Genomic DNA, 24,992 nt, shown 5'->3' on the forward strand with positions numbered 1-24,992 from the left:
GGGCAAAGCCAAATAAGCCATGCATATTTACAGTTCCTTTGAAAGGCAGAGCGAGGACTAGGACCTCTGTTCCGACTGAATCTGCATCCACAGAAAGGATGTTATAAGGCCCTACAAATTTCACCAAGGAGATGTGAAATTCTTCCCCCATAAAATACTTTTTTTCCCAGATACCCCGGCTCTTAGGCAAATGAGGTTACTCCTCAAAACCCCACCCCCACTCACCATAAATATCCTTCTCTCCTGCTGTCCATTCAAATGATACAAGGTATCTTGTACATAGAGAGAAAGGGAGAATAGGCAGACTTGTGCTTCAAAGATTTGGTGACCTTGGATGGGTGGGTTGAATGAAGAAGTGAACCTGGTTTCTGGGAAAGGAGTATCGAGATGAAGATGAGGAAAAGTGAACATGGACCACATTCATAGGTTAGATAAATACATTTAATAGGTTGAATGGTTTTGAAAAGTGAACTTCGAGCAGTAATTGTTGTTTTTTAAATTGCAAAGAAATTAAAAATGAATGTGGGATTGGAGGCACACTCTGAGCAGAAAAGCACCATAAGCTGCTATGGTGCAACTCAAGATGGTGAATAGAACCTTTAATATGATGATGCTCTTCTTTTGCTAGTTTTTTCGAGTCACCTTTTATTGTAAGTAGCTGATACAGCATTTTTTGCAGCTCTTCAGTTTATGGTTATCATGTGAGAACACTGTTTTCATCATATTTATTATTCTACAAATGTATTTTTAAATGCACTGATGTGGTGTTTGCATGAAATGCAAGATGGCACATCATGGAATGTTTAAACTGAGCATCGCGTAGGATATGTGATATTTGGCACCCAGAGGAGTAGGACACGTAGATCCTATAAGAAGTAAAGACTCTCTAGCAAGGGCCGTCCATACTCTGAGTTTAAACTTTACTTTTTGTGAAATGGTTTATGAAAAACAACACGGCTGCTCCAGGTGAGGCTCGAACTCACAACCTCGGCATGGCTCAGTGCAAGTACTGCTGTATAAGTACCGCGCGCTAACCGATTGCGCCACTGGAGCTCTCTCTTTTCACATCTCCCCAGGTGAGCCATCTACAGCTGACCAAGTAGATGACAGACACTGCTCCATCATTCACTGTGCAAGATCGACTCACATGCTAGCATGTTATCATGACTATTAAAAATACAGTCCAAACGGAATAGATTCTATAATTGTCCTATAACATATGCTCTGTCTATTCAAAACCCCATAGAATTATATCTTGACAGTTCTGACAAAGTCTAGGGGAATCTTATGAATATTTGTAATTAGCACATAGTAAGAATTTCCCAAAAATGAAATGTAGGTCCCTAATTGGGGGAAGACGTGGAATGTGAGATCTTGCCTCAGCTGTTTTTTTTCTTTTTTAGGTACAGTATATTGACACTTCAGTACCTTTTGTGAAGCAAGGTTTCAGATGGGGCTGTAGGGCAGACGAGGTGGCCGAGTGGTTAAGGCGATGGACTGCTAATCCATTGTGCTCTGCACGCGTGGGTTCAAATCCCACCTTCGTCGGAAAGCCGTCAGAGTCTCTTTTGATGGCCAGCATTTCTTGTAGTATAATTACACTCTCTTTCAAGACAGAGCCAGGATCCGCTAGATGGGATCATCTGACTGTTCTATTTTAACAAATATGTCAAATAAAGTGAAGTATTTTGTGCGTAATAGAAATTAGATCTTTCATGGAGTTTCCAGAGGATTGCCTTTCACTCACTCCTGGCTTATTAACCAGTTTGGATAAATAGATTGATAAGAAAGCAGCTCTTGCTCCTAAAGTTTAGGCCGTCTCAAATGAATGACTGTTAACATATGTCTGCCCCACAGAGACAGATCACTTCTAATAAGTGTGTTCTCTATATGTCACTGATTGCAGACATACTAACTAGAGCTATCGGTATGGTCTTGAATGTGAAAACTCTTATTTTCTCATATGAAAATGTAGTTTTTCATACTTCCAAGAAAAGTGCCTTAAGCATGGTCTTCAATGTGTGCGCGCACGTGGACATTCATATGCAACTACGTTTCCATACAGAGTCTCAAAATCATAGATATATTCATACCTCAGTAAGAATACATGTTGCAATTTACATCCTGCGTGCAGACTGGCCTTGTAGCTCAGTGGCAGAGCACTGGTCTTGTAAACCAGGGGTCATGAGTTCAAGCCTCATCAGGGCCTTTTTACATGAGTCTTTCTGTATGTTGTTTTCAAGTCATTCTTCCCTGGAGTCACACCTTGCTTTAGGATTGCTTATTGCCAAGCTTCCCTTTCCTGCTTTCATATTATCAAGAAAATATCAGGAAGATCATTGAATTATAAATTATTGCCTCACCCCTTCCGATCGCCTGACGAACGCCTGACAAACGCCATTCTCACCCTGCCGGGCAAAGCCAAATAAGCCATGCATATTTACAGTTCCTTTGAAAGGCAGAGCGAGGACTAGGACCTCTGTTCCGACTGAATCTGCATCCACAGAAAGGATGTTATAAGGCCCTACAAATTTCACCAAGGAGATGTGAAATTCTTCCCCCATAAAATACTTTTTTTCCCAGATACCCCGGCTCTTAGGCAAATGAGGTTACTCCTCAAAACCCCACCCCCACTCACCATAAATATCCTTCTCTCCTGCTGTCCATTCAAATGATACAAGGTATCTTGTACATAGAGAGAAAGGGAGAATAGGCAGACTTGTGCTTCAAAGATTTGGTGACCTTGGATGGGTGGGTTGAATGAAGAAGTGAACCTGGTTTCTGGGAAAGGAGTATCGAGATGAAGATGAGGAAAAGTGAACATGGACCACATTCATAGGTTAGAGAAATACATTTAATAGGTTGAATGGTTTTGAAAAGTGAACTTCGAGCAGTAATTGTTGTTTTTTAAATTGCAAATAAATTAAAAATGAATGTGGGATTGGAGGCACACTCTGAGCAGAAAAGCACCATAAGCTGCTATGGTGCAACTCAAGATGGTGAATAGAACCTTTAATATGATGATGCTCTTCTTTTGCTAGTTTTTTCGAGTCACCTTTTATTGTAAGTAGCTGATACAGCATTTTTTGCAGCTCTTCAGTTTATGGTTATCATGTGAGAACACTGTTTTCATCATATTTATTATTCTACAAATGTATTTTTAAATGCACTGATGTGGTGTTTGCATGAAATGCAAGATGGCACATCATGGAATGTTTAAACTGAGCATCGCGTAGGATATGTGATATTTGGCACCCAGAGGAGTAGGACACGTAGATCCTATAAGAAGTAAAGACTCTCTAGCAAGGGCCGTCCATACTCTGAGTTTAAACTTTACTTTTTGTGAAATGGTTTATGAAAAACAACACGGCTGCTCCAGGTGAGGCTCGAACTCACAACCTCGGCATGGCTCAGTGCAAGTACTGCTGTATAAGTACCAAGCGCTAACCGATTGCGCCACTGGAGCTCTCTCTTTTCACATCTCCCCAGGTGAGCCATCTACAGCTGACCAAGTAGATGACAGACACTGCTCCATCATTCACTGTGCAAGATCGACTCACATGCTAGCATGTTATCATGACTATTAAAAATACAGTCCTTAGATTCTATAATTGTCCTATAACATATGCTCTGTCTATTCAAAACCCCATAGAATTATATCTTGACAGTTCTGACAAAGTCTAGGGGAATCTTATGAATATTTGTAATTAGCACATAGTAAGAATTTCCCAAAAATGAAATGTAGGTCCCTAATTGGGGGAAGACGTGGAATGTGAGATCTTGCCTCAGCTGTTTTTTTTCTTTTTTAGGTACAGTATATTGACACTTCAGTACCTTTTGTGAAGCAAGGTTTCAGATGGGGCTGTAGGGCAGACGAGGTGGCCGAGTGGTTAAGGCGATGGACTGCTAATCCATTGTGCTCTGCACGCGTGGGTTCGAATCCCACCTTCGTCAGAAAGCCATCAGAGTCACTTTTGATGGCCAGCATTTCTTGTAGTATAATTACACTCTCTTTCAAGACAGAGCCAGGATCCGCTAGATGGGATCATCTGACTGTTCCATTTTAACAAATATGTCAAATAAAGTGAAGTATTTTGTGCGTAATAGAAATTAGATCTTTCATGGAGTTTCCAGAGGATTGCCTTTCACTCACTCCTGGCTTATTAACCAGTTTGGATAAATAGATTGATAAGAAAGCAGCTCTTACTCCTAAAGTTTAGGCCGTCTCAAATGAATGACTGTTAACATATGTCTGCCCCACAGAGACAGATCACTTCTAATAAGTGGGTTCTCTATATGTCACTGATTGCAGACATACTAACTAGAGCTATCGGTATGGTCTTGAATGTGAAAACTCTTATTTTCTCATATGAAAATGTAGTTTTTCATACTTCCAAGAAAAGTGCCTTAAGCATGGTCTTCAATGTGTGCGCGCACGTGGACATTCATATGCAACCACGTTTCCATACAGAGTCTCAAAATCATAGATATATTCATACCTCAGTAAGAATACATGTTGCAATTTACATCCTGCGTGCAGACTGGCCTTGTAGCCCAGTGGCATAGCACTGGTCTTGTAAACCAGGGGTCATGAGTTCAAGCCTCATCAGGGCCTTTTTACATGAGTCTTTCTGTATGTTGTTTTCAAGTCATTCTTCCCTGGAGTCACACCTTGCTTTAGGATTGCTTATTGCCAAGCTTCCCTTTCCTGCTTTCATATTATCAAGAAAATATCATGAAGATCATTGAATTATAAATTATTGCCTCACCCCTTCCGATCGCCTGACGAACGCCTGACAAACGCCATTCTCACCCTGCCGGGCAAAGCCAAATAAGCCATGCATATTTACAGTTCCTTTGAAAGGCAGAGCGAGGACTAGGACCTCTGTTCCGACTGAATCTGCATCCACAGAAAGGATGTTATAAGGCCCTACAAATTTCACCAAGGAGATGTGAAATTCTTCCCCCATAAAATACTTTTTTTCCCAGATACCCCGGCTCTTAGGCAAATGAGGTTACTCCTCAAAACCCCACCCCCACTCACCATAAATATCCTTCTCTCCTGCTGTCCATTCAAATGATACAAGGTATCTTGTACATAGAGAGAAAGGGAGAATAGGCAGACTTGTGCTTCAAAGATTTGGTGACCTTGGATGGGTGGGTTGAATGAAGAAGTGAACCTGGTTTCTGGGAAAGGAGTATCGAGATGAAGATGAGGAAAAGTGAACATGGACCACATTCATAGGTTAGAGAAATACATTTAATAGGTTGAATGGTTTTGAAAAGTGAACTTCGAGCAGTAATTGTTGTTTTTTAAATTGCAAATAAATTAAAAATGAATGTGGGCTTGGAGGCACACTCTGAGCAGAAAAGCACCATAAGCTGCTATGGTGCAACTCAAGATGGTGAATAGAACCTTTAATATGATGATGCTCTTCTTTTGCTAGTTTTTTCGATTCACCTTTTATTGTAAGTAGCTGATACAGCATTTTTTGCAGCTCTTCAGTTTATGGTTATCATGTGAGAACACTGTTTTCATCATATTTATTATTCTACAAATGTATTTTTAAATGCACTGATGTGGTGTTTGCATGAAATGCAAGATGGCACATCATGGAATGTTTAAACTGAGCATCGCGTAGGATATGTGATATTTGGCACCCAGAGGAGTAGGACACGTAGATCCTATAAGAAGTAAAGACTCTCTAGCAAGGGCCGTCCATACTCTGAGTTTAAACTTTACTTTTTGTGAAATGGTTTATGAAAAACAACACGGCTGCTCCAGGTGAGGCTCGAACTCACAACCTCGGCATGGCTCAGTGCAAGTACTGCTGTATAAGTACCGCACGCTAACCGATTGCGCCACTGGAGCTCTCTCTTTTCACATCTCCCCAGGTGAGCCATCTACAGCTGACCAAGTAGATGACAGACACTGCTCCATCATTCACTGTGCAAGATCGACTCACATGCTAGCATGTTATCATGACTATTAAAAATACAGTCCAAACGGAATAGATTCTATAATTGTCCTATAACATATGCTCTGTCTATTCAAAACCCCATAGAATTATATCTTGACAGTTCTGACAAAGTCTAGGGGAATCTTATGAATATTTGTAATTAGCACATAGTAAGAATTTCCCAAAAATGAAATGTAGGTCCCTAATTGGGGGAAGACGTGGAATGTGAGATCTTGCCTCAGCTGTTTTTTTTCTTTTTTAGGTACAGTATATTGACACTTCAGTACCTTTTGTGAAGCAAGGTTTCAGATGGGGCTGTAGGGCAGACGAGGTGGCCGAGTGGATTAGGCGATGGACTGCTAATCCATTGTGCTCTGCACACGTGGGTTCGAATCCCACCTTCGTCGGAAAGCCATCAGAGTCTCTTTTGATGGCCAGCATTTCTTGTAGTATAATTACACTCTCTTTCAAGACAGAGCCAGGATCCGCTAGATGGGATCATCTGACTGTTCCATTTTAACAAATATGTCAAATAAAGTGAAGTATTTTGTGCGTAATAGAAATTAGATCTTTCATGGAGTTTCCAGAGGATTGCCTTTCACTCACTCCTGGCTTATTAACCAGTTTGGATTAATAGATTGATAAGAAAGCAGCTCTTACTCCTAAAGTTTAGGCCGTCTCAAATGAATGACTGTTAACATATGTCTGCCCCACAGAGACAGATCACTTCTAATAAGTGGGTTCTCTATATGTCACTGATTGCAGACATACTAACTAGAGCTATCGGTATGGTCTTGAATGTGAAAACTCTTATTTTCTCATATGAAAATGTAGTTTTTCATACTTCCAAGAAAAGTGCCTTAAGCATGGTTTTCAATGTGTGCGCGCACGTGGACATTCATATGCAACTACGTTTCCATACAGAGTCTCAAAATCATAGATATATTCATACCTCAGTAAGAATACATGTTGCAATTTACATCCTGCGTGCAGACTGGCCTTGTAGCTCAGTGGCAGAGCACTGGTCTTGTAAACCAGGGGTCATGAGTTCAAGCCTCATCAGGGCCTTTTTACATGAGTCTTTCTGTATGTTGTTTTCAAGTCATTCTTCCCTGGAGTCACACCTTGCTTTAGGATTGCTTATTGCCAAGCTTCCCTTTCCTGCTTTCATATTATCAAGAAAATATCATGAAGATCATTGAATTATAAATTATTGCCTCACCCCTTCCGATCGCCTGACGAACGCCTGACAAATGCCATTCTCACCCTGCCGGGCAAAGCCAAATAAGCCATGCATATTTACAGTTCCTTTGAAAGGCAGAGCGAGGACTAGGACCTCTGTTCCGACTGAATCTGCATCCACAGAAAGGATGTTATAAGGCCCTACAAATTTCACCAAGGAGATGTGAAATTCTTCCCCCATAAAATACTTTTTTTCCCAGATACCCCGGCTCTTAGGCAAATGAGGTTACTCCTCAAAACCCCACCCCCACTCACCATAAATATCCTTCTCTCCTGCTGTCCATTCAAATGATACAAGGTATCTTGTACATAGAGAGAAAGGGAGAATAGGCAGACTTGTGCTTCAAAGATTTGGTGACCTTGGATGGGTGGGTTGAATGAAGAAGTGAACCTGGTTTCTGGGAAAGGAGTATCGAGATGAAGAAGAGGAAAAGTGAACATGGACCACATTCATAGGTTAGAGAAATACATTTAATAGGTTGAATGGTTTTGAAAAGTGAACTTCGAGCAGTAATTGTTGTTTTTTAAATTGCAAAGAAATTAAAAATGAATGTGGGATTGGAGGCACACTCTGAGCAGAAAAGCACCATAAGCTGCTATGGTGCAACTCAAGATGGTGAATAGAACCTTTAATATGATGATGCTCTTCTTTTGCTAGTTTTTTCGAGTCACCTTTTATTGTAAGTAGCTGATACAGCATTTTTTGCAGCTCTTCAGTTTATGGTTATCATGTGAGAACACTGTTTTCATCATATTTATTATTCTACAAATGTATTTTTAAATGCACTGATGTGGTGTTTGCATGAAATGCAAGATGGCACATCATGGAATGTTTAAACTGAGCATCGCGTAGGATATGTGATATTTGGCACCCAGAGGAGTAGGACACGTAGATCCTATAAGAAGTAAAGACTCTCTAGCAAGGGCCGTCCATACTCTGAGTTTAAACTTTACTTTTTGTGAAATGGTTTATGAAAAACAACACGGCTGCTCCAGGTGAGGCTCGAACTCACAACCTCGGCATGGCTCAGTGCAAGTACTGCTGTATAAGTACCGCGCGCTAACCGATTGCGCCACTGGAGCTCTCTCTTTTCACATCTCCCCAGGTGAGCCATCTACAGCTGACCAAGTAGATGACAGACACTGCTCCATCATTCACTGTGCAAGATCGACTCACATGCTAGCATGTTATCATGACTATTAAAAATACAGTCCAAACGGAATAGATTCTATAATTGTCCTATAACATATGCTCTGTCTATTCAAAACCCCATAGAATTATATCTTGACAGTTCTGACAAAGTCTAGGGGAATCTTATGAATATTTGTAATTAGCACATAGTAAGAATTTCCCAAAAATGAAATGTAGGTCCCTAATTGGGGGAAGACGTGGAATGTGAGATCTTGCCTCAGCTGTTTTTTTTCTTTTTTAGGTACAGTATATTGACACTTCAGTACCTTTTGTGAAGCAAGGTTTCAGATGGGGCTGTAGGGCAGACGAGGTGGCCGAGTGGTTAAGGCGATGGACTGCTAATCCATTGTGCTCTGCACGCGTGGGTTCGAATCCCACCTTCGTCGGAAAGCCATCAGAGTCTCTTTTGATGGCCAGCATTTCTTGTAGTATAATTACACTCTCTTTCAAGACAGAGCCAGGATCCGCTAGATGGGATCATCTGACTGTTCCATTTTAACAAATATGTCAAATAAAGTGAAGTATTTTGTGCGTAATAGAAATTAGATCTTTCATGGAGTTTCCAGAGGATTGCCTTTCACTCACTCCTGGCTTATTAACCAGTTTGGATAAATAGATTGATAAGAAAGCAGCTCTTACTCCTAAAGTTTAGGCCGTCTCAAATGAATGACTGTTAACATATGTCTGCCCCACAGAGACAGATCACTTCTAATAAGTGGGTTCTCTATATGTCACTGATTGCAGACATACTAACTAGAGCTATCGGTATGGTCTTGAATGTGAAAACTCTTATTTTCTCATATGAAAATGTAGTTTTTCATACTTCCAAGAAAAGTGCCTTAAGCATGGTCTTCAATGTGTGCGCGCACGTGGACATTCATATGCAACTACGTTTCCATACAGAGTCTCAAAATCATAGCTATATTCATACCTCAGTAAGAATACATGTTGCAATTTACATCCTGCGTGCAGACTGGCCTTGTAGCTCAGTGGCAGAGCACTGGTCTTGTAAACCAGGGGTCATGAGTTCAAGCCTCATCAGGGCCTTTTTACATGAGTCTTTCTGTATGTTGTTTTCAAGTCATTCTTCCCTGGAGTCACACCTTGCTTTAGGATTGCTTATTGCCAAGCTTCCCTTTCCTGCTTTCATATTATCAAGAAAATATCATGAAGATCATTGAATTATAAATTATTGCCTCACCCCTTCCGATCGCCTGACGAACACCTGACAAACGCCATTCTCACCCTGCCGGGCAAGCCCTGCCGGGCAAAGCCAAATAAGCCATGCATATTTACAGTTCCTTTGAAAGGCAGAGCGAGGACTAGGACCTCTGTTCCGACTGAATCTGCATCCACAGAAAGGATGTTATAAGGCCCTACAAATTTCACCAAGGAGATGTGAAATTCTTCCCCCATAAAATACTTTTTTTCCCAGATACCCCGGCTCTTAGGCAAATGAGGTTACTCCTCAAAACCCCACCCCCACTCACCATAAATATCCTTCTCTCCTGCTGTCCATTCAAATGATACAAGGTATCTTGTACATAGAGAGAAAGGGAGAATAGGCAGACTTGTGCTTCAAAGATTTGGTGACCTTGGATGGGTGGGTTGAATGAAGAAGTGAACCTGGTTTCTGGGAAAGGAGTATCGAGATGAAGATGAGGAAAAGTGAACATGGACCACATTCATAGGTTAGAGAAATACATTTAATAGGTTGAATGGTTTTGAAAAGTGAACTTCGAGCAGTAATTGTTGTTTTTTAAATTGCAAATAAATTAAAAATGAATGTGGGATTGGAGGCACACTCTGAGCAGAAAAGCACCATAAGCTGCTATGGTGCAACTCAAGATGGTGAATAGAACCTTTATTATGATGATGCTCTTCTTTTGCTAGTTTTTTCGAGTCACCTTTTATTGTAAGTAGCTGATACAGCATTTTTTGCAGCTCTTCAGTTTATGGTTATCATGTGAGAACACTGTTTTCATCATATTTATTATTCTACAAATGTATTTTTAAATGCACTGATGTGGTGTTTGCATGAAATGCAAGATGGCACATCATGGAATGTTTAAACTGAGCATCGCGTAGGATATGTGATATTTGGCACCCAGAGGAGTAGGACACGTAGATCCTATAAGAAGTAAAGACTCTCTAGCAAGGGCCGTCCATACTCTGAGTTTAAACTTTACTTTTTGTGAAATGGTTTATGAAAAACAACACGGCTGCTCCAGGTGAGGCTCGAACTCACAACCTCGGCATGGCTCAGTGCAAGTACTGCTGTATAAGTACCAAGCGCTAACCGATTGCGCCACTGGAGCTCTCTCTTTTCACATCTCCCCAGGTGAGCCATCTACAGCTGACCAAGTAGATGACAGACACTGCTCCATCATTCACTGTGCAAGATCGACTCACATGCTAGCATGTTATCATGACTATTAAAAATACAGTCCTTAGATTCTATAATTGTCCTATAACATATGCTCTGTCTATTCAAAACCCCATAGAATTATATCTTGACAGTTCTGACAAAGTCTAGGGGAATCTTATGAATATTTGTAATTAGCACATAGTAAGAATTTCCCAAAAATGAAATGTAGGTCCCTAATTGGGGGAAGACGTGGAATGTGAGATCTTGCCTCAGCTGTTTTTTTTCTTTTTTAGGTACAGTATATTGACACTTCAGTACCTTTTGTGAAGCAAGGTTTCTGATGGGGCTGTAGGGCAGACGAGGTGGCCGAGTGGTTAAGGCGATGGACTGCTAATCCATTGTGCTCTGCACGCGTGGGTTCGAATCCCACCTTCGTCGGAAAGCCATCAGAGTCTCTTTTGATGGCCAGCATTTCTTGTAGTATAATTACACTCTCTTTCAAGACAGAGCCAGGATCCGCTAGATGGGATCATCTGACTGTTCCATTTTAACAAATATGTCAAATAAAGTGAAGTATTTTGTGCGTAATAGAAATTAGATCTTTCATGGAGTTTCCAGAGGATTGCCTTTCACTCACTCCTGGCTTATTAACCAGTTTGGATAAATAGATTGATAAGAAAGCAGCTCTTACTCCTAAAGTTTAGGCCGTCTCAAATGAATGACTGTTAACATATGTCTGCCCCACAGAGACAGATCACTTCTAATAAGTGGGTTCTCTATATGTCACTGATTGCAGACATACTAACTAGAGCTATCGGTATGGTCTTGAATGTGAAAACTCTTATTTTCTCATATGAAAATGTAGTTTTTCATACTTCCAAGAAAAGTGCCTTAAGCATGGTTTTCAATGTGTGCGCGCACGTGGACATTCATATGCAACTACGTTTCCATACAGAGTCTCAAAATCATAGATATATTCATACCTCAGTAAGAATACATGTTGCAATTTACATCCTGCGTGCAGACTGGCCTTGTAGCTCAGTGGCATAGCACTGGTCTTGTAAACCAGGGGTCATGAGTTCAAGCCTCATCAGGGCCTTTTTACATGAGTCTTTCTGTATGTTGTTTTCAAGTCATTCTTCCCTGGAGTCACACCTTGCTTTAGGATTGCTTATTGCCAAGCTTCCCTTTCCTGCTTTCATATTATCAAGAAAATATCATGAAGATCATTGAATTATAAATTATTGCCTCACCCCTTCCGATCGCCTGACGAACGCCTGACAAACGCCATTCTCACCCTGCCGGGCAAAGCCAAATAAGCCATGCATATTTACAGTTCCTTTGAAAGGCAGAGCGAGGACTAGGACCTCTGTTCCGACTGAATCTGCATCCACAGAAAGGATGTTATAAGGCCCTACAAATTTCACCAAGGAGATGTGAAATTCTTCCCCCATAAAATACTTTTTTTCCCAGATACCCCGGCTCTTAGGCAAATGAGGTTACTCCTCAAAACCCCACCCCCACTCACCATAAATATCCTTCTCTCCTGCTGTCCATTCAAATGATACAAGGTATCTTGTACATAGAGAGAAAGGGAGAATAGGCAGACTTGTGCTTCAAAGATTTGGTGACCTTGGATGGGTGGGTTGAATGAAGAAGTGAACCTGGTTTCTGGGAAAGGAGTATCGAGATGAAGATGAGGAAAAGTGAACATGGACCACATTCATAGGTTAGATAAATACATTTAATAGGTTGAATGGTTTTGAAAAGTGAACTTCGAGCAGTAATTGTTGTTTTTTAAATTGCAAAGAAATTAAAAATGAATGTGGGATTGGAGGCACACTCTGAGCAGAAAAGCACCATAAGCTGCTATGGTGCAACTCAAGATGGTGAATAGAACCTTTAATATGATGATGCTCTTCTTTTGCTAGTTTTTTCGAGTCACCTTTTATTGTAAGTAGCTGATACAGCATTTTTTGCAGCTCTTCAGTTTATGGTTATCATGTGAGAACACTGTTTTCATCATATTTATTATTCTACAAATGTATTTTTAAATGCACTGATGTGGTGTTTGCATGAAATGCAAGATGGCACATCATGGAATGTTTAAACTGAGCATCGCGTAGGATATGTGATATTTGGCACCCAGAGGAGTAGGACACGTAGATCCTATAAGAAGTAAAGACTCTCTAGCAAGGGCCGTCCATACTCTGAGTTTAAACTTTACTTTTTGTGAAATGGTTTATGAAAAACAACACGGCTGCTCCAGGTGAGGCTCGAACTCACAACCTCGGCATGGCTCAGTGCAAGTACTGCTGTATAAGTACCGCGCGCTAACCGATTGCGCCACTGGAGCTCTCGCGTTTCACATCTCCCCAGGTGAGCCATCTACAGCTGACCAAGTAGATGACAGACACTGCTCCATCATTCACTGTGCAAGATCGACTCACATGCTAGCATGTTATCATGACTATTAAAAATACAGTCCAAACGGAATAGATTCTATAATTGTCCTATAACATATGCTCTGTCTATTCAAAACCCCATAGAATTATATCTTGACAGTTCTGACAAAGTCTAGGGGAATCTTATGAATATTTGTAATTAGCACATAGTAAGAATTTCCCAAAAATGAAATGTAGGTCCCTAATTGGGGGAAGACGTGGAATGTGAGATCTTGCCTCAGCTGTTTTTTTTCTTTTTTAGGTACAGTATATTGACACTTCAGTACCTTTTGTGAAGCAAGGTTTCAGATGGGGCTGTAGGGCAGACGAGGTGGCCGAGTGGTTAAGGCGATGGACTGCTAATCCATTGTGCTCTGCACGCGTGGGTTCGAATCCCACCTTTGTCGGAAAGCCATCAGAGTCTCTTTTGATGGCCAGCATTTCTTGTAGTATAATTACACTCTCTTTCAAGACAGAGCCAGGATCCGCTAGATGGGATCATCTGACTGTTCTATTTTAACAAATATGTCAAATAAAGTGAAGTATTTTGTGCGTAATAGAAATTAGATCTTTCATGGAGTTTCCAGAGGATTGCCTTTCACTCACTCCTGGCTTATTAACCAGTTTGGATAAATAGATTGATAAGAAAGCAGCTCTTGCTCCTAAAGTTTAGGCCGTCTCAAATGAATGACTGTTAACATATGTCTGCCCCACAGAGACAGATCACTTCTAATAAGTGGGTTCTCTATATGTCACTGATTGCAGACATACTAACTAGAGCTATCGGTATGGTCTTGAATGTGAAAACTCTTATTTTCTCATATGAAAATGTAGTTTTTCATACTTCCAAGAAAAGTGCCTTAAGCATGGTCTTCAATGTGTGCGCGCACGTGGACATTCATATGCAACTACGTTTCCATACAGAGTCTCAAAATCATAGATATATTCATACCTCAGTAAGAATACATGTTGCAATTTACATCCTGCGTGCAGACTGGCCTTGTAGCTCAGTGGCAGAGCACTGGTCTTGTAAACCAGGGGTCATGAGTTCAAGCCTCATCAGGGCCTTTTTACATGAGTCTTTCTGTATGTTGTTTTCAAGTCATTCTTCCCTGGAGTCACACCTTGCTTTAGGATTGCTTATTGCCAAGCTTCCCTTTCCTGCTTTCATATTATCAAGAAAATATCAGGAAGATCATTGAATTATAAATTATTGCCTCACCCCTTCCGATCGCCTGACGAACGCCTGACAAACGCCATTCTCACCCTGCCGGGCAAAGCCAAATAAGCCATGCATATTTACAGTTCCTTTGAAAGGCAGAGCGAGGACTAGGACCTCTGTTCCGACTGAATCTGCATCCACAGAAAGGATGTTATAAGGCCCTACAAATTTCACCAAGGAGATGTGAAATTCTTCCCCCATAAAATACTTTTTTTCCCAGATACCCCGGCTCTTAGGCAAATAAGGTTACTCCTCAAAACCCCACCCCCACTCACCATAAATATCCTTCTCTCCTGCTGTCCATTCAAATGATACAAGGTATCTTGTACATAGAGAGAAAGGGAGAATAGGCAGACTTGTGCTTCAAAGATTTGGTGACCTTGGATGGGTGGGTTGAATGAAGAAGTGAACCTGGTTTCTGGGAAAGGAGTATCGAGCTGAAGATGAGGAAAAGTGAACATGGACCACATTCATAGGTTAGAGAAATACATTTAATAGGTTGAATGGTTTTGAAAAGTGAACTTCGAGCAGTAATTGTTGTTTTTTAAATTGCAAATAAATTAAAAATGAATGTGGGATTGGAGGCACACTCTGAGCAGAAAAGCACCATAAGCTGCTATGGTGCAACTCAAGATGGTGAATAGAACCTTTAATATGATGATGCTCTTCTTTTGCTAGTTTTTTCGAGTCACCTTTTATTGTAAGTAGCTGATACAGCATTTTTTGCAGCTCTTCAGTTTATGGTTATCATGTGAGAACACTGTTTTCATCATATTTATTATTCTACAAATGTATTTTTAAATGCACTGATGTGGTGTTTGCATGAAATGCAAGATGGCACATCATGGAATGTTTAAACTGAGCATCGCGTAGGATATGTGATATTTGGCACCCAGAGGAGTAGGACACGTAGATCCTATAAGAAGTAAAGACTCTCTAGCAAGGGCCGTCCATACTCTGAGTTTAAACTTTACTTTTTGTGAAATGGTTTATGAAAAACAACACGGCTGCTCCAGGTGAGGCTCGAACTCACAACCTCGGCATGGCTCAGTGCAAGTACTGCTGTATAAGTACCGCACGCTAACCGATTGCGCCACTGGAGCTCTCTCTTTTCACATCTCCCCAGGTGAGCCATCTACAGCTGACCAAGTAGATGACAGACACTGCTCCATCATTCACTGTGCAAGATCGACTCACATGCTAGCATGTTATCATGACTATTAAAAATACAGTCCAAACGGAATAGATTCTATAATTGTCCTATAACATATGCTCTGTCTATTCAAAACCCCATAGAATTATATCTTGACAGTTCTGACAAAGTCTAGGGGAATCTTATGAATATTTGTAATTAGCACATAGTAAGAATTTCCCAAAAATGAAATGTAGGTCCCTAATTGGGCGAAGACGTGGAATGTGAGATCTTGCCTCAGCTGTTTTTTTTCTTTTTTAGGTACAGTATATTGACACTTCAGTACCTTTTGTGAAGCAAGGTTTCAGATGGGGCTGTAGGGCAGACGAGGTGGCCGAGTGGTTTAGGCGATGGACTGCTAATCCATTGTGCTCTGCACACGTGGGTTCGAATCCCACCTTCGTCGGAAAGCCATCAGAGTCTCTTTTGATGGCCAGCATTTCTTGTAGTATAATTACACTCTCTTTCAAGACAGAGCCAGGATCCGCTAGATGGGATCATCTGACTGTTCCATTTTAACAAATATGTCAAATAAAGTGAAGTATTTTGTGCGTAATAGAAATTAGATCTTTCATGGAGTTTCCAGAGGATTGCCTTTCACTCACTCCTGGCTTATTAACCAGTTTGGATTAATAGATTGATAAGAAAGCAGCTCTTACTCCTAAAGTTTAGGCCGTCTCAAATGAATGACTGTTAACATATGTCTGCCCCACAGAGACAGATCACTTCTAATAAGTGGGTTCTCTATATGTCACTGATTGCAGACATACTAACTAGAGCTATCGGTATGGTCTTGAATGTGAAAACTCTTATTTTCTCATATGAAAATGTAGTTTTTCATACTTCCAAGAAAAGTGCCTTAAGCATGGTTTTCAATGTGTGCGCGCACGTGGACATTCATATGCAACTACGTTTCCATACAGAGTCTCAAAATCATAGATATATTCATACCTCAGTAAGAATACATGTTGCAATTTACATCCTGCGTGCAGACTGGCCTTGTAGCTCAGTGGCAGAGCACTGGTCTTGTAAACCAGGGGTCATGAGTTCAAGCCTCATCAGGGCCTTTTTACATGAGTCTTTCTGTATGTTGTTTTCAAGTCATTCTTCCCTGGAGTCACACCTTGCTTTAGGATTGCTTATTGCCAAGCTTCCCTTTCCTGCTTTCATATTATCAAGAAAATATCATGAAGATCATTGAATTATAAATTATTGCCTCACCCCTTCCGATCGCCTGACGAACGCCTGACAAATGCCATTCTCACCCTGCCGGGCAAAGCCAAATAAGCCATGCATATTTACAGTTCCTTTGAAAGGCAGAGCGAGGACTAGGACCTCTGTTCCGACTGAATCTGCATCCACAGAAAGGATGTTATAAGGCCCTACAAATTTCACCAAGGAGATGTGAAATTCTTCCCCCATAAAATACTTTTTTTCCCAGATACCCCGGCTCTTAGGCAAATGAGGTTACTCCTCAAAACCCCACCCCCACTCACCATAAATATCCTTCTCTCCTGCTGTCCATTCAAATGATACAAGGTATCTTGTACATAGAGAGAAAGGGAGAATAGGCAGACTTGTGCTTCAAAGATTTGGTGACCTTGGATGGGTGGGTTGAATGAAGAAGTGAACCTGGTTTCTGGGAAAGGAGTATCGAGATGAAGATGAGGAAAAGTGAACATGGACCACATTCATAGGTTAGAGAAATACATTTAATAGGTTGAATGGTTTTGAAAAGTGAACTTCGAGCAGTAATTGTTGTTTTTTAAATTGCAAAGAAATTAAAAATGAATGTGGGATTGGAGGCACACTCTGAGCAGAAAAGCACCATAAGCTGCTATGGTGCAACTCAAGATGGTGAATAGAACCTTTAATATGATGATGCTCTTCTTTTGCTAGTTTTTTCGAGTCACCTTTTATTGTAAGTAGCTGATACAGCATTTTTTGCAGCTCTTCAGTTTATGGTTATCATGTGAGAACACTGTTTTCATCATATTTATTATTCTACAAATGTATTTTTAAATGCACTGATGTGGTGTTTGCATGAAATGCAAGATGGCACATCATGGAATGTTTAAACTGAGCATCGCGTAGGATATGTGATATTTGGCACCCAGAGGAGTAGGACACGTAGATCCTATAAGAAGTAAAGACTCTCTAGCAAGGGCCGTCCATACTCTGAGTTTAAACTTTACTTTTTGTGAAATGGTTTATGAAAAACAACACGGCTGCTCCAGGTGAGGCTCGAACTCACAACCTCGGCATGGCTCAGTGCAAGTACTGCTGTATAAGTAACGCGCGCTAACCGATTGCGCCACTGGAGCTCTCTCTTTTCACATCTCCCCAGGTGAGCCATCTACAGCTGACCAAGTAGATGACAGACACTGCTCCATCATTCACTGTGCAAGATCGACTCACATGCTAGCATGTTATCATGACTATTAAAAATACAGTCCAAACGGAATAGATTCTATAATTGTCCTATAACATATGCTCTGTCTATTCAAAACCCCATAGAATTATATCTTGACAGTTCTGACAAAGTCTAGGGGAATCTTATGAATATTTGTAATTAGCACATAGTAAGAATTTCCCAAAAATGAAATGTAGGTCCCTAATTGGGGGAAGACGTGGAATGTGAGATCTTGCCTCAGCTGTTTTTTTTCTTTTTTAGGTACAGTATATTGACACTTCAGTACCTTTTGTGAAGCAAGGTTTCAGATGGGGCTGTAGGGTAGACGAGGTGGCCGAGTGGTTAAGGCGATGGACTGCTAATCCATTGTGCTCTGCACGCGTGGGTTCGAATCCCACCTTCGTCGGAAAGCCATCAGAGTCTCTTTTGATGGCCAGCATTTCTTGTAGTATAATTACACTCTCTTTCAAGACAGAGCCAGGATCCGCTAGATGGGATCATCTGACTGTTCCATTTTAACAAATATGTCAAATAAAGTGAAGTATTTTGTGCGTAATAGAAATTAGATCTTTCATGGAGTTTCCAGAGGATTGCCTTTCACTCACTCCTGGCTTATTAACCAGTTTGGATAAATAGATTGATAAGAAAGCAGCTCTTACTCCTAAAGTTTAGGCCGTCTCAAATGAATGACTGTTAACATATGTCTGCCCCACAGAGACAGATCACTTCTAATAAGTGGGTTCTCTATATGTCACTGATTGCAGACATACTAACTAGAGCTATCGGTATGGTCTTGAATGTGAAAACTCTTATTTTCTCATATGAAAATGTAGTTTTTCATACTTCCAAGAAAAGTGCCTTAAGCATGGTCTTCAATGTGTGCGCGCACGTGGACATTCATATGCAACTACGTTTCCATACAGAGTCTCAAAATCATAGCTATATTCATACCTCAGTAAGAATACATGTTGCAATTTACATCCTGCGTGCAGACTGGCCTTGTAGCTCAGTGGCAGAGCACTGGTCTTGTAAACCAGGGGTCATGAGTTCAAGCCTCATCAGGGCCTTTTTACATGAGTCTTTCTGTATGTTGTTTTCAAGTCATTCTTCCCTGGAGTCACACCTTGCTTTAGGATTGCTTATTGCCAAGCTTCCCTTTCCTGCTTTCATATTATCAAGAAAATATCATGAAGATCATTGAATTATAAATTATTGCCTCACCCCTTCCGATCGCCTGACGAACACCTGACAAACGCCATTCTCACCCTGCCGGGCAAGCCCTGCCGGGCAAAGCCAAATAAGCCATGCATATTTACATTTCCTTTGAAAGGCAGAGCGAGGACTAGGACCTCTGTTCCGACTGAATCTGCATCCACAGAAAGGATGTTATAAGGCCCTACAAATTTCACCAAGGAGATGTGAAATTCTTCCCCCATAAAATACTTTTTTTCCCAGATACCCCGGCTCTTAGGCAAATGAGGTTACTCCTCAAAACCCCACCCCCACTCACCATAAATATCCTTCTCTCCTGCTGTCCATTCAAATGATACAAGGTATCTTGTACATAGAGAGAAAGGGAGAATAGGCAGACTTGTGCTTCAAAGATTTGGTGACCTTGGATGGGTGGGTTGAATGAAGAAGTGAACCTGGTTTCTGGGAAAGGAGTATCGAGATGAAGATGAGGAAAAGTGAACATGGACCACATTCATAGGTTAGAGAAATACATTTAATAGGTTGAATGGTTTTGAAAAGTGAACTTCGAGCAGTAATTGTTGTTTTTTAAATTGCAAATAAATTAAAAATGAATGTGGGATTGGAGGCACACTCTGAGCAGAAAAGCACCATAAGCTGCTATGGTGCAACTCAAGATGGTGAATAGAACCTTTATTATGATGATGCTCTTCTTTTGCTAGTTTTTTCGAGTCACCTTTTATTGTAAGTAGCTGATACAGCATTTTTTGCAGCTCTTCAGTTTATGGTTATCATGTGAGAACACTGTTTTCATCATATTTATTATTCTACAAATGTATTTTTAAATGCACTGATGTGGTGTTTGCATGAAATGCAAGATGGCACATCATGGAATGTTTAAACTGAGCATCGCGTAGGATATGTGATATTTGGCACCCAGAGGAGTAGGACACGTAGATCCTATAAGAAGTAAAGACTCTCTAGCAAGGGCCGTCCATACTCTGAGTTTAAACTTTACTTTTTGTGAAATGGTTTATGAAAAACAACACGGCTGCTCCAGGTGAGGCTCGAACTCACAACCTCGGCATGGCTCAGTGCAAGTACTGCTGTATAAGTACCAAGCGCTAACCGATTGCGCCACTGGAGCTCTCTCTTTTCACATCTCCCCAGGTGAGCCATCTACAGCTGACCAAGTAGATGACAGACACTGCTCCATCATTCACTGTGCAAGATCGACTCACATGCTAGCATGTTATCATGACTATTAAAAATACAGTCCTTAGATTCTATAATTGTCCTATAACATATGCTCTGTCTATTCAAAACCCCATAGAATTATATCTTGACAGTTCTGACAAAGTCTAGGGGAATCTTATGAATATTTGTAATTAGCACATAGTAAGAATTTCCCAAAAATGAAATGTAGGTCCCTAATTGGGGGAAGACGTGGAATGTGAGATCTTGCCTCAGCTGTTTTTTTTCTTTTTTAGGTACAGTATATTGACACTTCAGTACCTTTTGTGAAGCAAGGTTTCAGATGGGGCTGTAGGGCAGACGAGGTGGCCGAGTGGTTAAGGCGATGGACTGCTAATCCATTGTGCTCTGCACGCGTGGGTTCGAATCCCACCTTCGTCGGAAAGCCATCAGAGTCTCTTTTGATGGCCAGCATTTCTTGTAGTATAATTACACTCTCTTTCAAGACAGAGCCAGGATCCGCTAGATGGGATCATCTGACTGTTCCATTTTAACAAATATGTCAAATAAAGTGAAGTATTTTGTGCGTAATAGAAATTAGATCTTTCATGGAGTTTCCAGAGGATTGCCTTTCACTCACTCCTGGCTTATTAACCAGTTTGGATAAATAGATTGATAAGAAAGCAGCTCTTACTCCTAAAGTTTAGGCCGTCTCAAATGAATGACTGTTAACATATGTCTGCCCCACAGAGACAGATCACTTCTAATAAGTGGGTTCTCTATATGTCACTGATTGCAGACATACTAACTAGAGCTATCGGTATGGTCTTGAATGTGAAAACTCTTATTTTCTCATATGAAAATGTAGTTTTTCATACTTCCAAGAAAAGTGCCTTAAGCATGGTCTTCAATGTGTGCGCGCACGTGGACATTCATATGCAACTACGTTTCCATACAGAGTCTCAAAATCATAGATATATTCATACCTCAGTAAGAATACATGTTGCAATTTACATCCTGCGTGCAGACTGGCCTTGTAGCTCAGTGGCATAGCACTGGTCTTCTAAACCAGGGGTCATGAGTTCAAGCCTCATCAGGGCCTTTTTACATGAGTCTTTCTGTATGTTGTTTTCAAGTCATTCTTCCCTGGAGTCACACCTTGCTTTAGGATTGCTTATTGCCAAGCTTCCCTTTCCTGCTTTCATATTATCAAGAAAATATCATGAAGATCATTGAATTATAAATTATTGCCTCACCCCTTCCGATCGCCTGACGAACGCCTGACAAACGCCATTCTCACCCTGCCGGGCAAAGCCAAATAAGCCATGCATATTTACAGTTCCTTTGAAAGGCAGAGCGAGGACTAGGACCTCTGTTCCGACTGAATCTGCATCCACAGAAAGGATGTTATAAGGCCCTACAAATTTCACCAAGGAGATGTGAAATTCTTCCCCCATAAAATACTTTTTTTCCCAGATACCCCGGCTCTTAGGCAAATGAGGTTACTCCTCAAAACCCCACCCCCACTCACCATAAATATCCTTCTCTCCTGCTGTCCATTCAAATGATACAAGGTATCTTGTACATAGAGAGAAAGGGAGAATAGGCAGACTTGTGCTTCAAAGATTTGGTGACCTTGGATGGGTGGGTTGAATGAAGAAGTGAACCTGGTTTCTGGGAAAGGAGTATCGAGATGAAGATGAGGAAAAGTGAACATGGACCACATTCATAGGTTAGATAAATACATTTAATAGGTTGAATGGTTTTGAAAAGTGAACTTCGAGCAGTAATTGTTGTTTTTTAAATTGCAAAGAAATTAAAAATGAATGTGGGATTGGAGGCACACTCTGAGCAGAAAAGCACCATAAGCTGCTATGGTGCAACTCAAGATGGTGAATAGAACCTTTAATATGATGATGCTCTTCTTTTGCTAGTTTTTTCGAGTCACCTTTTATTGTAAGTAGCTGATACAGCATTTTTTGCAGCTCTTCAGTTTATGGTTATCATGTGAGAACACTGTTTTCATCATATTTATTATTCTACAAATGTATTTTTAAATGCACTGATGTGGTGTTTGCATGAAATGCAAGATGGCACATCATGGAATGTTTAAACTGAGCATCGCGTAGGATATGTGATATTTGGCACCCAGAGGAGTAGGACACGTAGATCCTATAAGAAGTAAAGACTGTCTAGCAAGGGCCGTCCATACTCTGAGTTTAAACTTTACTTTTTGTGAAATGGTTTATGAAAAACAACACGGCTGCTCCAGGTGAGGCTCGAACTCACAACCTCGGCATGGCTCAGTGCAAGTACTGCTGTATAAGTACCGCGCGCTAACCGATTGCGCCACTGGAGCTCTCTCTTTTCACATCTCCCCAGGTGAGCCATCTACAGCTGACCAAGTAGATGACAGACACTGCTCCATCATTCACTGTGCAAGATCGACTCACATGCTAGCATGTTATCATGACTATTAAAAATACAGTCCAAACGGAATAGATTCTATAATTGTCCTATAACATATGCTCTGTCTATTCAAAACCCCATAGAATTATATCTTGACAGTTCTGACAAAGTCTAGGGGAATCTTATGAATATTTGTAATTAGCACATAGTAAGAATTTCCCAAAAATGAAATGTAGGTCCCTAATTGGGGGAAGACGTGGAATGTGAGATCTTGCCTCAGCTGTTTTTTTTCTTTTTTAGGTACAGTATATTGACACTTCAGTACCTTTTGTGAAGCAAGGTTTCAGATGGGGCTGTAGGGCAGACGAGGTGGCCGAGTGGTTAAGGCGATGGACTGCTAATCCATTGTGCTCTGCACGCGTGGGTTCAAATCCCACCTTCGTCGGAAAGCCATCAGAGTCTCTTTTGATGGCCAGCATTTCTTGTAGTATAATTACACTCTCTTTCAAGACAGAGCCAGGATCCGCTAGATGGGATCATCTGACTGTTCTATTTTAACAAATATGTCAAATAAAGTGAAGTATTTTGTGCGTAATAGAAATTAGATCTTTCATGGAGTTTCCAGAGGATTGCCTTTCACTCACTCCTGGCTTATTAACCAGTTTGGATAAATAGATTGATAAGAAAGCAGCTCTTGCTCCTAAAGTTTAGGCCGTCTCAAATGAATGACTGTTAACATATGTCTGCCCCACAGAGACAGATCACTTCTAATAAGTGTGTTCTCTATATGTCACTGATTGCAGACATACTAACTAGAGCTATCGGTATGGTCTTGAATGTGAAAACTCTTATTTTCTCATATGAAAATGTAGTTTTTCATACTTCCAAGAAAAGTGCCTTAAGCATGGTCTTCAATGTGTGCGCGCACGTGGACATTCATATGCAACTACGTTTCCATACAGAGTCTCAAAATCATAGATATATTCATACCTCAGTAAGAATACATGTTGCAATTTACATCCTGCGTGCAGACTGGCCTTGTAGCTCAGTGGCAGAGCACTGGTCTTGTAAACCAGGGGTCATGAGTTCAAGCCTCATCAGGGCCTTTTTACATGAGTCTTTCTGTATGTTGTTTTCAAGTCATTCTTCCCTGGAGTCACACCTTGCTTTAGGATTGCTTATTGCCAAGCTTCCCTTTCCTGCTTTCATATTATCAAGAAAATATCAGGAAGATCATTGAATTATAAATTATTGCCTCACCCCTTCCGATCGCCTGACGAACGCCTGACAAACGCCATTCTCACCCTGCCGGGCAAAGCCAAATAAGCCATGCATATTTACAGTTCCTTTGAAAGGCAGAGCGAGGACTAGGACCTCTGTTCCGACTGAATCTGCATCCACAGAAAGGATGTTATAAGGCCCTACAAATTTCACCAAGGAGATGTGAAATTCTTCCCCCATAAAATACTTTTTTTCCCAGATACCCCGGCTCTTAGGCAAATGAGGTTACTCCTCAAAACCCCACCCCCACTCACCATAAATATCCTTCTCTCCTGCTGTCCATTCAAATGATACAAGGTATCTTGTACATAGAGAGAAAGGGAGAATAGGCAGACTTGTGCTTCAAAGATTTGGTGACCTTGGATGGGTGGGTTGAATGAAGAAGTGAACCTGGTTTCTGGGAAAGGAGTATCGAGATGAAGATGAGGAAAAGTGAACATGGACCACATTCATAGGTTAGAGAAATACATTTAATAGGTTGAATGGTTTTGAAAAGTGAACTTCGAGCAGTAATTGTTGTTTTTTAAATTGCAAATAAATTAAAAATGAATGTGGGATTGGAGGCACACTCTGAGCAGAAAAGCACCATAAGCTGCTATGGTGCAACTCAAGATGGTGAATAGAACCTTTAATATGATGATGCTCTTCTTTTGCTAGTTTTTTCGAGTCACCTTTTATTGTAAGTAGCTGATACAGCATTTTTTGCAGCTCTTCAGTTTATGGTTATCATGTGAGAACACTGTTTTCATCATATTTATTATTCTACAAATGTATTTTTAAATGCACTGATGTGGTGTTTGCATGAAATGCAAGATGGCACATCATGGAATGTTTAAACTGAGCATCGCGTAGGATATGTGATATTTGGCACCCAGAGGAGTAGG

At 40.8% G+C, this 24,992-nt stretch overlaps 25 non-coding genes across 25 annotated transcripts; 16 read left to right on the plus strand and 9 right to left on the minus strand.

Annotated features, from left to right (window-relative positions):
* Positions 1 to 958: 958 nt before the first annotated feature.
* TRNAI-UAU (transfer RNA isoleucine (anticodon UAU)) lies at positions 959 to 1,053 on the minus strand. The gene is made up of 2 exons: positions 1,016 to 1,053; positions 959 to 994 (listed from the first exon to the last, which is right to left on the minus strand). It is a non-coding gene; the product is annotated as a tRNA-Ile (tRNA).
* Positions 1,054 to 1,466: 413 nt separating this feature from the next.
* On the plus strand, positions 1,467 to 1,548 carry TRNAS-GCU (transfer RNA serine (anticodon GCU)). Its single transcript has one exon. It is a non-coding gene; the product is annotated as a tRNA-Ser (tRNA).
* Positions 1,549 to 2,137: 589 nt separating this feature from the next.
* On the plus strand, positions 2,138 to 2,209 carry TRNAT-UGU (transfer RNA threonine (anticodon UGU)). The gene has a single exon. It is a non-coding gene; the product is annotated as a tRNA-Thr (tRNA).
* Positions 2,210 to 3,371: 1,162 nt separating this feature from the next.
* On the minus strand, positions 3,372 to 3,466 carry TRNAI-UAU (transfer RNA isoleucine (anticodon UAU)). The gene is made up of 2 exons: positions 3,429 to 3,466; positions 3,372 to 3,407 (listed from the first exon to the last, which is right to left on the minus strand). It is a non-coding gene; the product is annotated as a tRNA-Ile (tRNA).
* Positions 3,467 to 3,872: 406 nt separating this feature from the next.
* On the plus strand, positions 3,873 to 3,954 carry TRNAS-GCU (transfer RNA serine (anticodon GCU)). The gene has a single exon. It is a non-coding gene; the product is annotated as a tRNA-Ser (tRNA).
* Positions 3,955 to 5,777: 1,823 nt separating this feature from the next.
* On the minus strand, positions 5,778 to 5,872 carry TRNAI-UAU (transfer RNA isoleucine (anticodon UAU)). Its single transcript has 2 exons — positions 5,835 to 5,872; positions 5,778 to 5,813 (listed from the first exon to the last, which is right to left on the minus strand). It is a non-coding gene; the product is annotated as a tRNA-Ile (tRNA).
* A 1,084-nt stretch (positions 5,873 to 6,956) lies between these two features.
* On the plus strand, positions 6,957 to 7,028 carry TRNAT-UGU (transfer RNA threonine (anticodon UGU)). Its single transcript has one exon. It is a non-coding gene; the product is annotated as a tRNA-Thr (tRNA).
* Positions 7,029 to 8,190: 1,162 nt separating this feature from the next.
* On the minus strand, positions 8,191 to 8,285 carry TRNAI-UAU (transfer RNA isoleucine (anticodon UAU)). The gene is made up of 2 exons: positions 8,248 to 8,285; positions 8,191 to 8,226 (listed from the first exon to the last, which is right to left on the minus strand). It is a non-coding gene; the product is annotated as a tRNA-Ile (tRNA).
* Positions 8,286 to 8,698: 413 nt separating this feature from the next.
* TRNAS-GCU (transfer RNA serine (anticodon GCU)) lies at positions 8,699 to 8,780 on the plus strand. The gene has a single exon. It is a non-coding gene; the product is annotated as a tRNA-Ser (tRNA).
* Positions 8,781 to 9,369: 589 nt separating this feature from the next.
* TRNAT-UGU (transfer RNA threonine (anticodon UGU)) lies at positions 9,370 to 9,441 on the plus strand. Its single transcript has one exon. It is a non-coding gene; the product is annotated as a tRNA-Thr (tRNA).
* A 1,176-nt stretch (positions 9,442 to 10,617) lies between these two features.
* On the minus strand, positions 10,618 to 10,712 carry TRNAI-UAU (transfer RNA isoleucine (anticodon UAU)). Its single transcript has 2 exons — positions 10,675 to 10,712; positions 10,618 to 10,653 (listed from the first exon to the last, which is right to left on the minus strand). It is a non-coding gene; the product is annotated as a tRNA-Ile (tRNA).
* A 406-nt stretch (positions 10,713 to 11,118) lies between these two features.
* On the plus strand, positions 11,119 to 11,200 carry TRNAS-GCU (transfer RNA serine (anticodon GCU)). The gene has a single exon. It is a non-coding gene; the product is annotated as a tRNA-Ser (tRNA).
* Positions 11,201 to 13,023: 1,823 nt separating this feature from the next.
* TRNAI-UAU (transfer RNA isoleucine (anticodon UAU)) lies at positions 13,024 to 13,118 on the minus strand. Its single transcript has 2 exons — positions 13,081 to 13,118; positions 13,024 to 13,059 (listed from the first exon to the last, which is right to left on the minus strand). It is a non-coding gene; the product is annotated as a tRNA-Ile (tRNA).
* Positions 13,119 to 13,531: 413 nt separating this feature from the next.
* Positions 13,532 to 13,613, plus strand: TRNAS-GCU (transfer RNA serine (anticodon GCU)). The gene has a single exon. It is a non-coding gene; the product is annotated as a tRNA-Ser (tRNA).
* A 589-nt stretch (positions 13,614 to 14,202) lies between these two features.
* On the plus strand, positions 14,203 to 14,274 carry TRNAT-UGU (transfer RNA threonine (anticodon UGU)). Its single transcript has one exon. It is a non-coding gene; the product is annotated as a tRNA-Thr (tRNA).
* A 1,162-nt stretch (positions 14,275 to 15,436) lies between these two features.
* Positions 15,437 to 15,531, minus strand: TRNAI-UAU (transfer RNA isoleucine (anticodon UAU)). Its single transcript has 2 exons — positions 15,494 to 15,531; positions 15,437 to 15,472 (listed from the first exon to the last, which is right to left on the minus strand). It is a non-coding gene; the product is annotated as a tRNA-Ile (tRNA).
* A 1,084-nt stretch (positions 15,532 to 16,615) lies between these two features.
* TRNAT-UGU (transfer RNA threonine (anticodon UGU)) lies at positions 16,616 to 16,687 on the plus strand. The gene has a single exon. It is a non-coding gene; the product is annotated as a tRNA-Thr (tRNA).
* A 1,670-nt stretch (positions 16,688 to 18,357) lies between these two features.
* On the plus strand, positions 18,358 to 18,439 carry TRNAS-GCU (transfer RNA serine (anticodon GCU)). Its single transcript has one exon. It is a non-coding gene; the product is annotated as a tRNA-Ser (tRNA).
* Positions 18,440 to 19,028: 589 nt separating this feature from the next.
* On the plus strand, positions 19,029 to 19,100 carry TRNAT-UGU (transfer RNA threonine (anticodon UGU)). The gene has a single exon. It is a non-coding gene; the product is annotated as a tRNA-Thr (tRNA).
* A 1,176-nt stretch (positions 19,101 to 20,276) lies between these two features.
* TRNAI-UAU (transfer RNA isoleucine (anticodon UAU)) lies at positions 20,277 to 20,371 on the minus strand. Its single transcript has 2 exons — positions 20,334 to 20,371; positions 20,277 to 20,312 (listed from the first exon to the last, which is right to left on the minus strand). It is a non-coding gene; the product is annotated as a tRNA-Ile (tRNA).
* A 406-nt stretch (positions 20,372 to 20,777) lies between these two features.
* On the plus strand, positions 20,778 to 20,859 carry TRNAS-GCU (transfer RNA serine (anticodon GCU)). Its single transcript has one exon. It is a non-coding gene; the product is annotated as a tRNA-Ser (tRNA).
* A 589-nt stretch (positions 20,860 to 21,448) lies between these two features.
* Positions 21,449 to 21,520, plus strand: TRNAR-UCU (transfer RNA arginine (anticodon UCU)). The gene has a single exon. It is a non-coding gene; the product is annotated as a tRNA-Arg (tRNA).
* Positions 21,521 to 22,682: 1,162 nt separating this feature from the next.
* Positions 22,683 to 22,777, minus strand: TRNAI-UAU (transfer RNA isoleucine (anticodon UAU)). The gene is made up of 2 exons: positions 22,740 to 22,777; positions 22,683 to 22,718 (listed from the first exon to the last, which is right to left on the minus strand). It is a non-coding gene; the product is annotated as a tRNA-Ile (tRNA).
* Positions 22,778 to 23,190: 413 nt separating this feature from the next.
* On the plus strand, positions 23,191 to 23,272 carry TRNAS-GCU (transfer RNA serine (anticodon GCU)). Its single transcript has one exon. It is a non-coding gene; the product is annotated as a tRNA-Ser (tRNA).
* A 589-nt stretch (positions 23,273 to 23,861) lies between these two features.
* On the plus strand, positions 23,862 to 23,933 carry TRNAT-UGU (transfer RNA threonine (anticodon UGU)). Its single transcript has one exon. It is a non-coding gene; the product is annotated as a tRNA-Thr (tRNA).
* Positions 23,934 to 24,992: the final 1,059 nt, after the last annotated feature.

Source organism: Triturus cristatus, chromosome 12, assembly GCF_964204655.1.
Source record: "Triturus cristatus chromosome 12, aTriCri1.1, whole genome shotgun sequence".
NCBI lineage: Eukaryota > Metazoa > Chordata > Amphibia > Caudata > Salamandridae > Triturus > Triturus cristatus.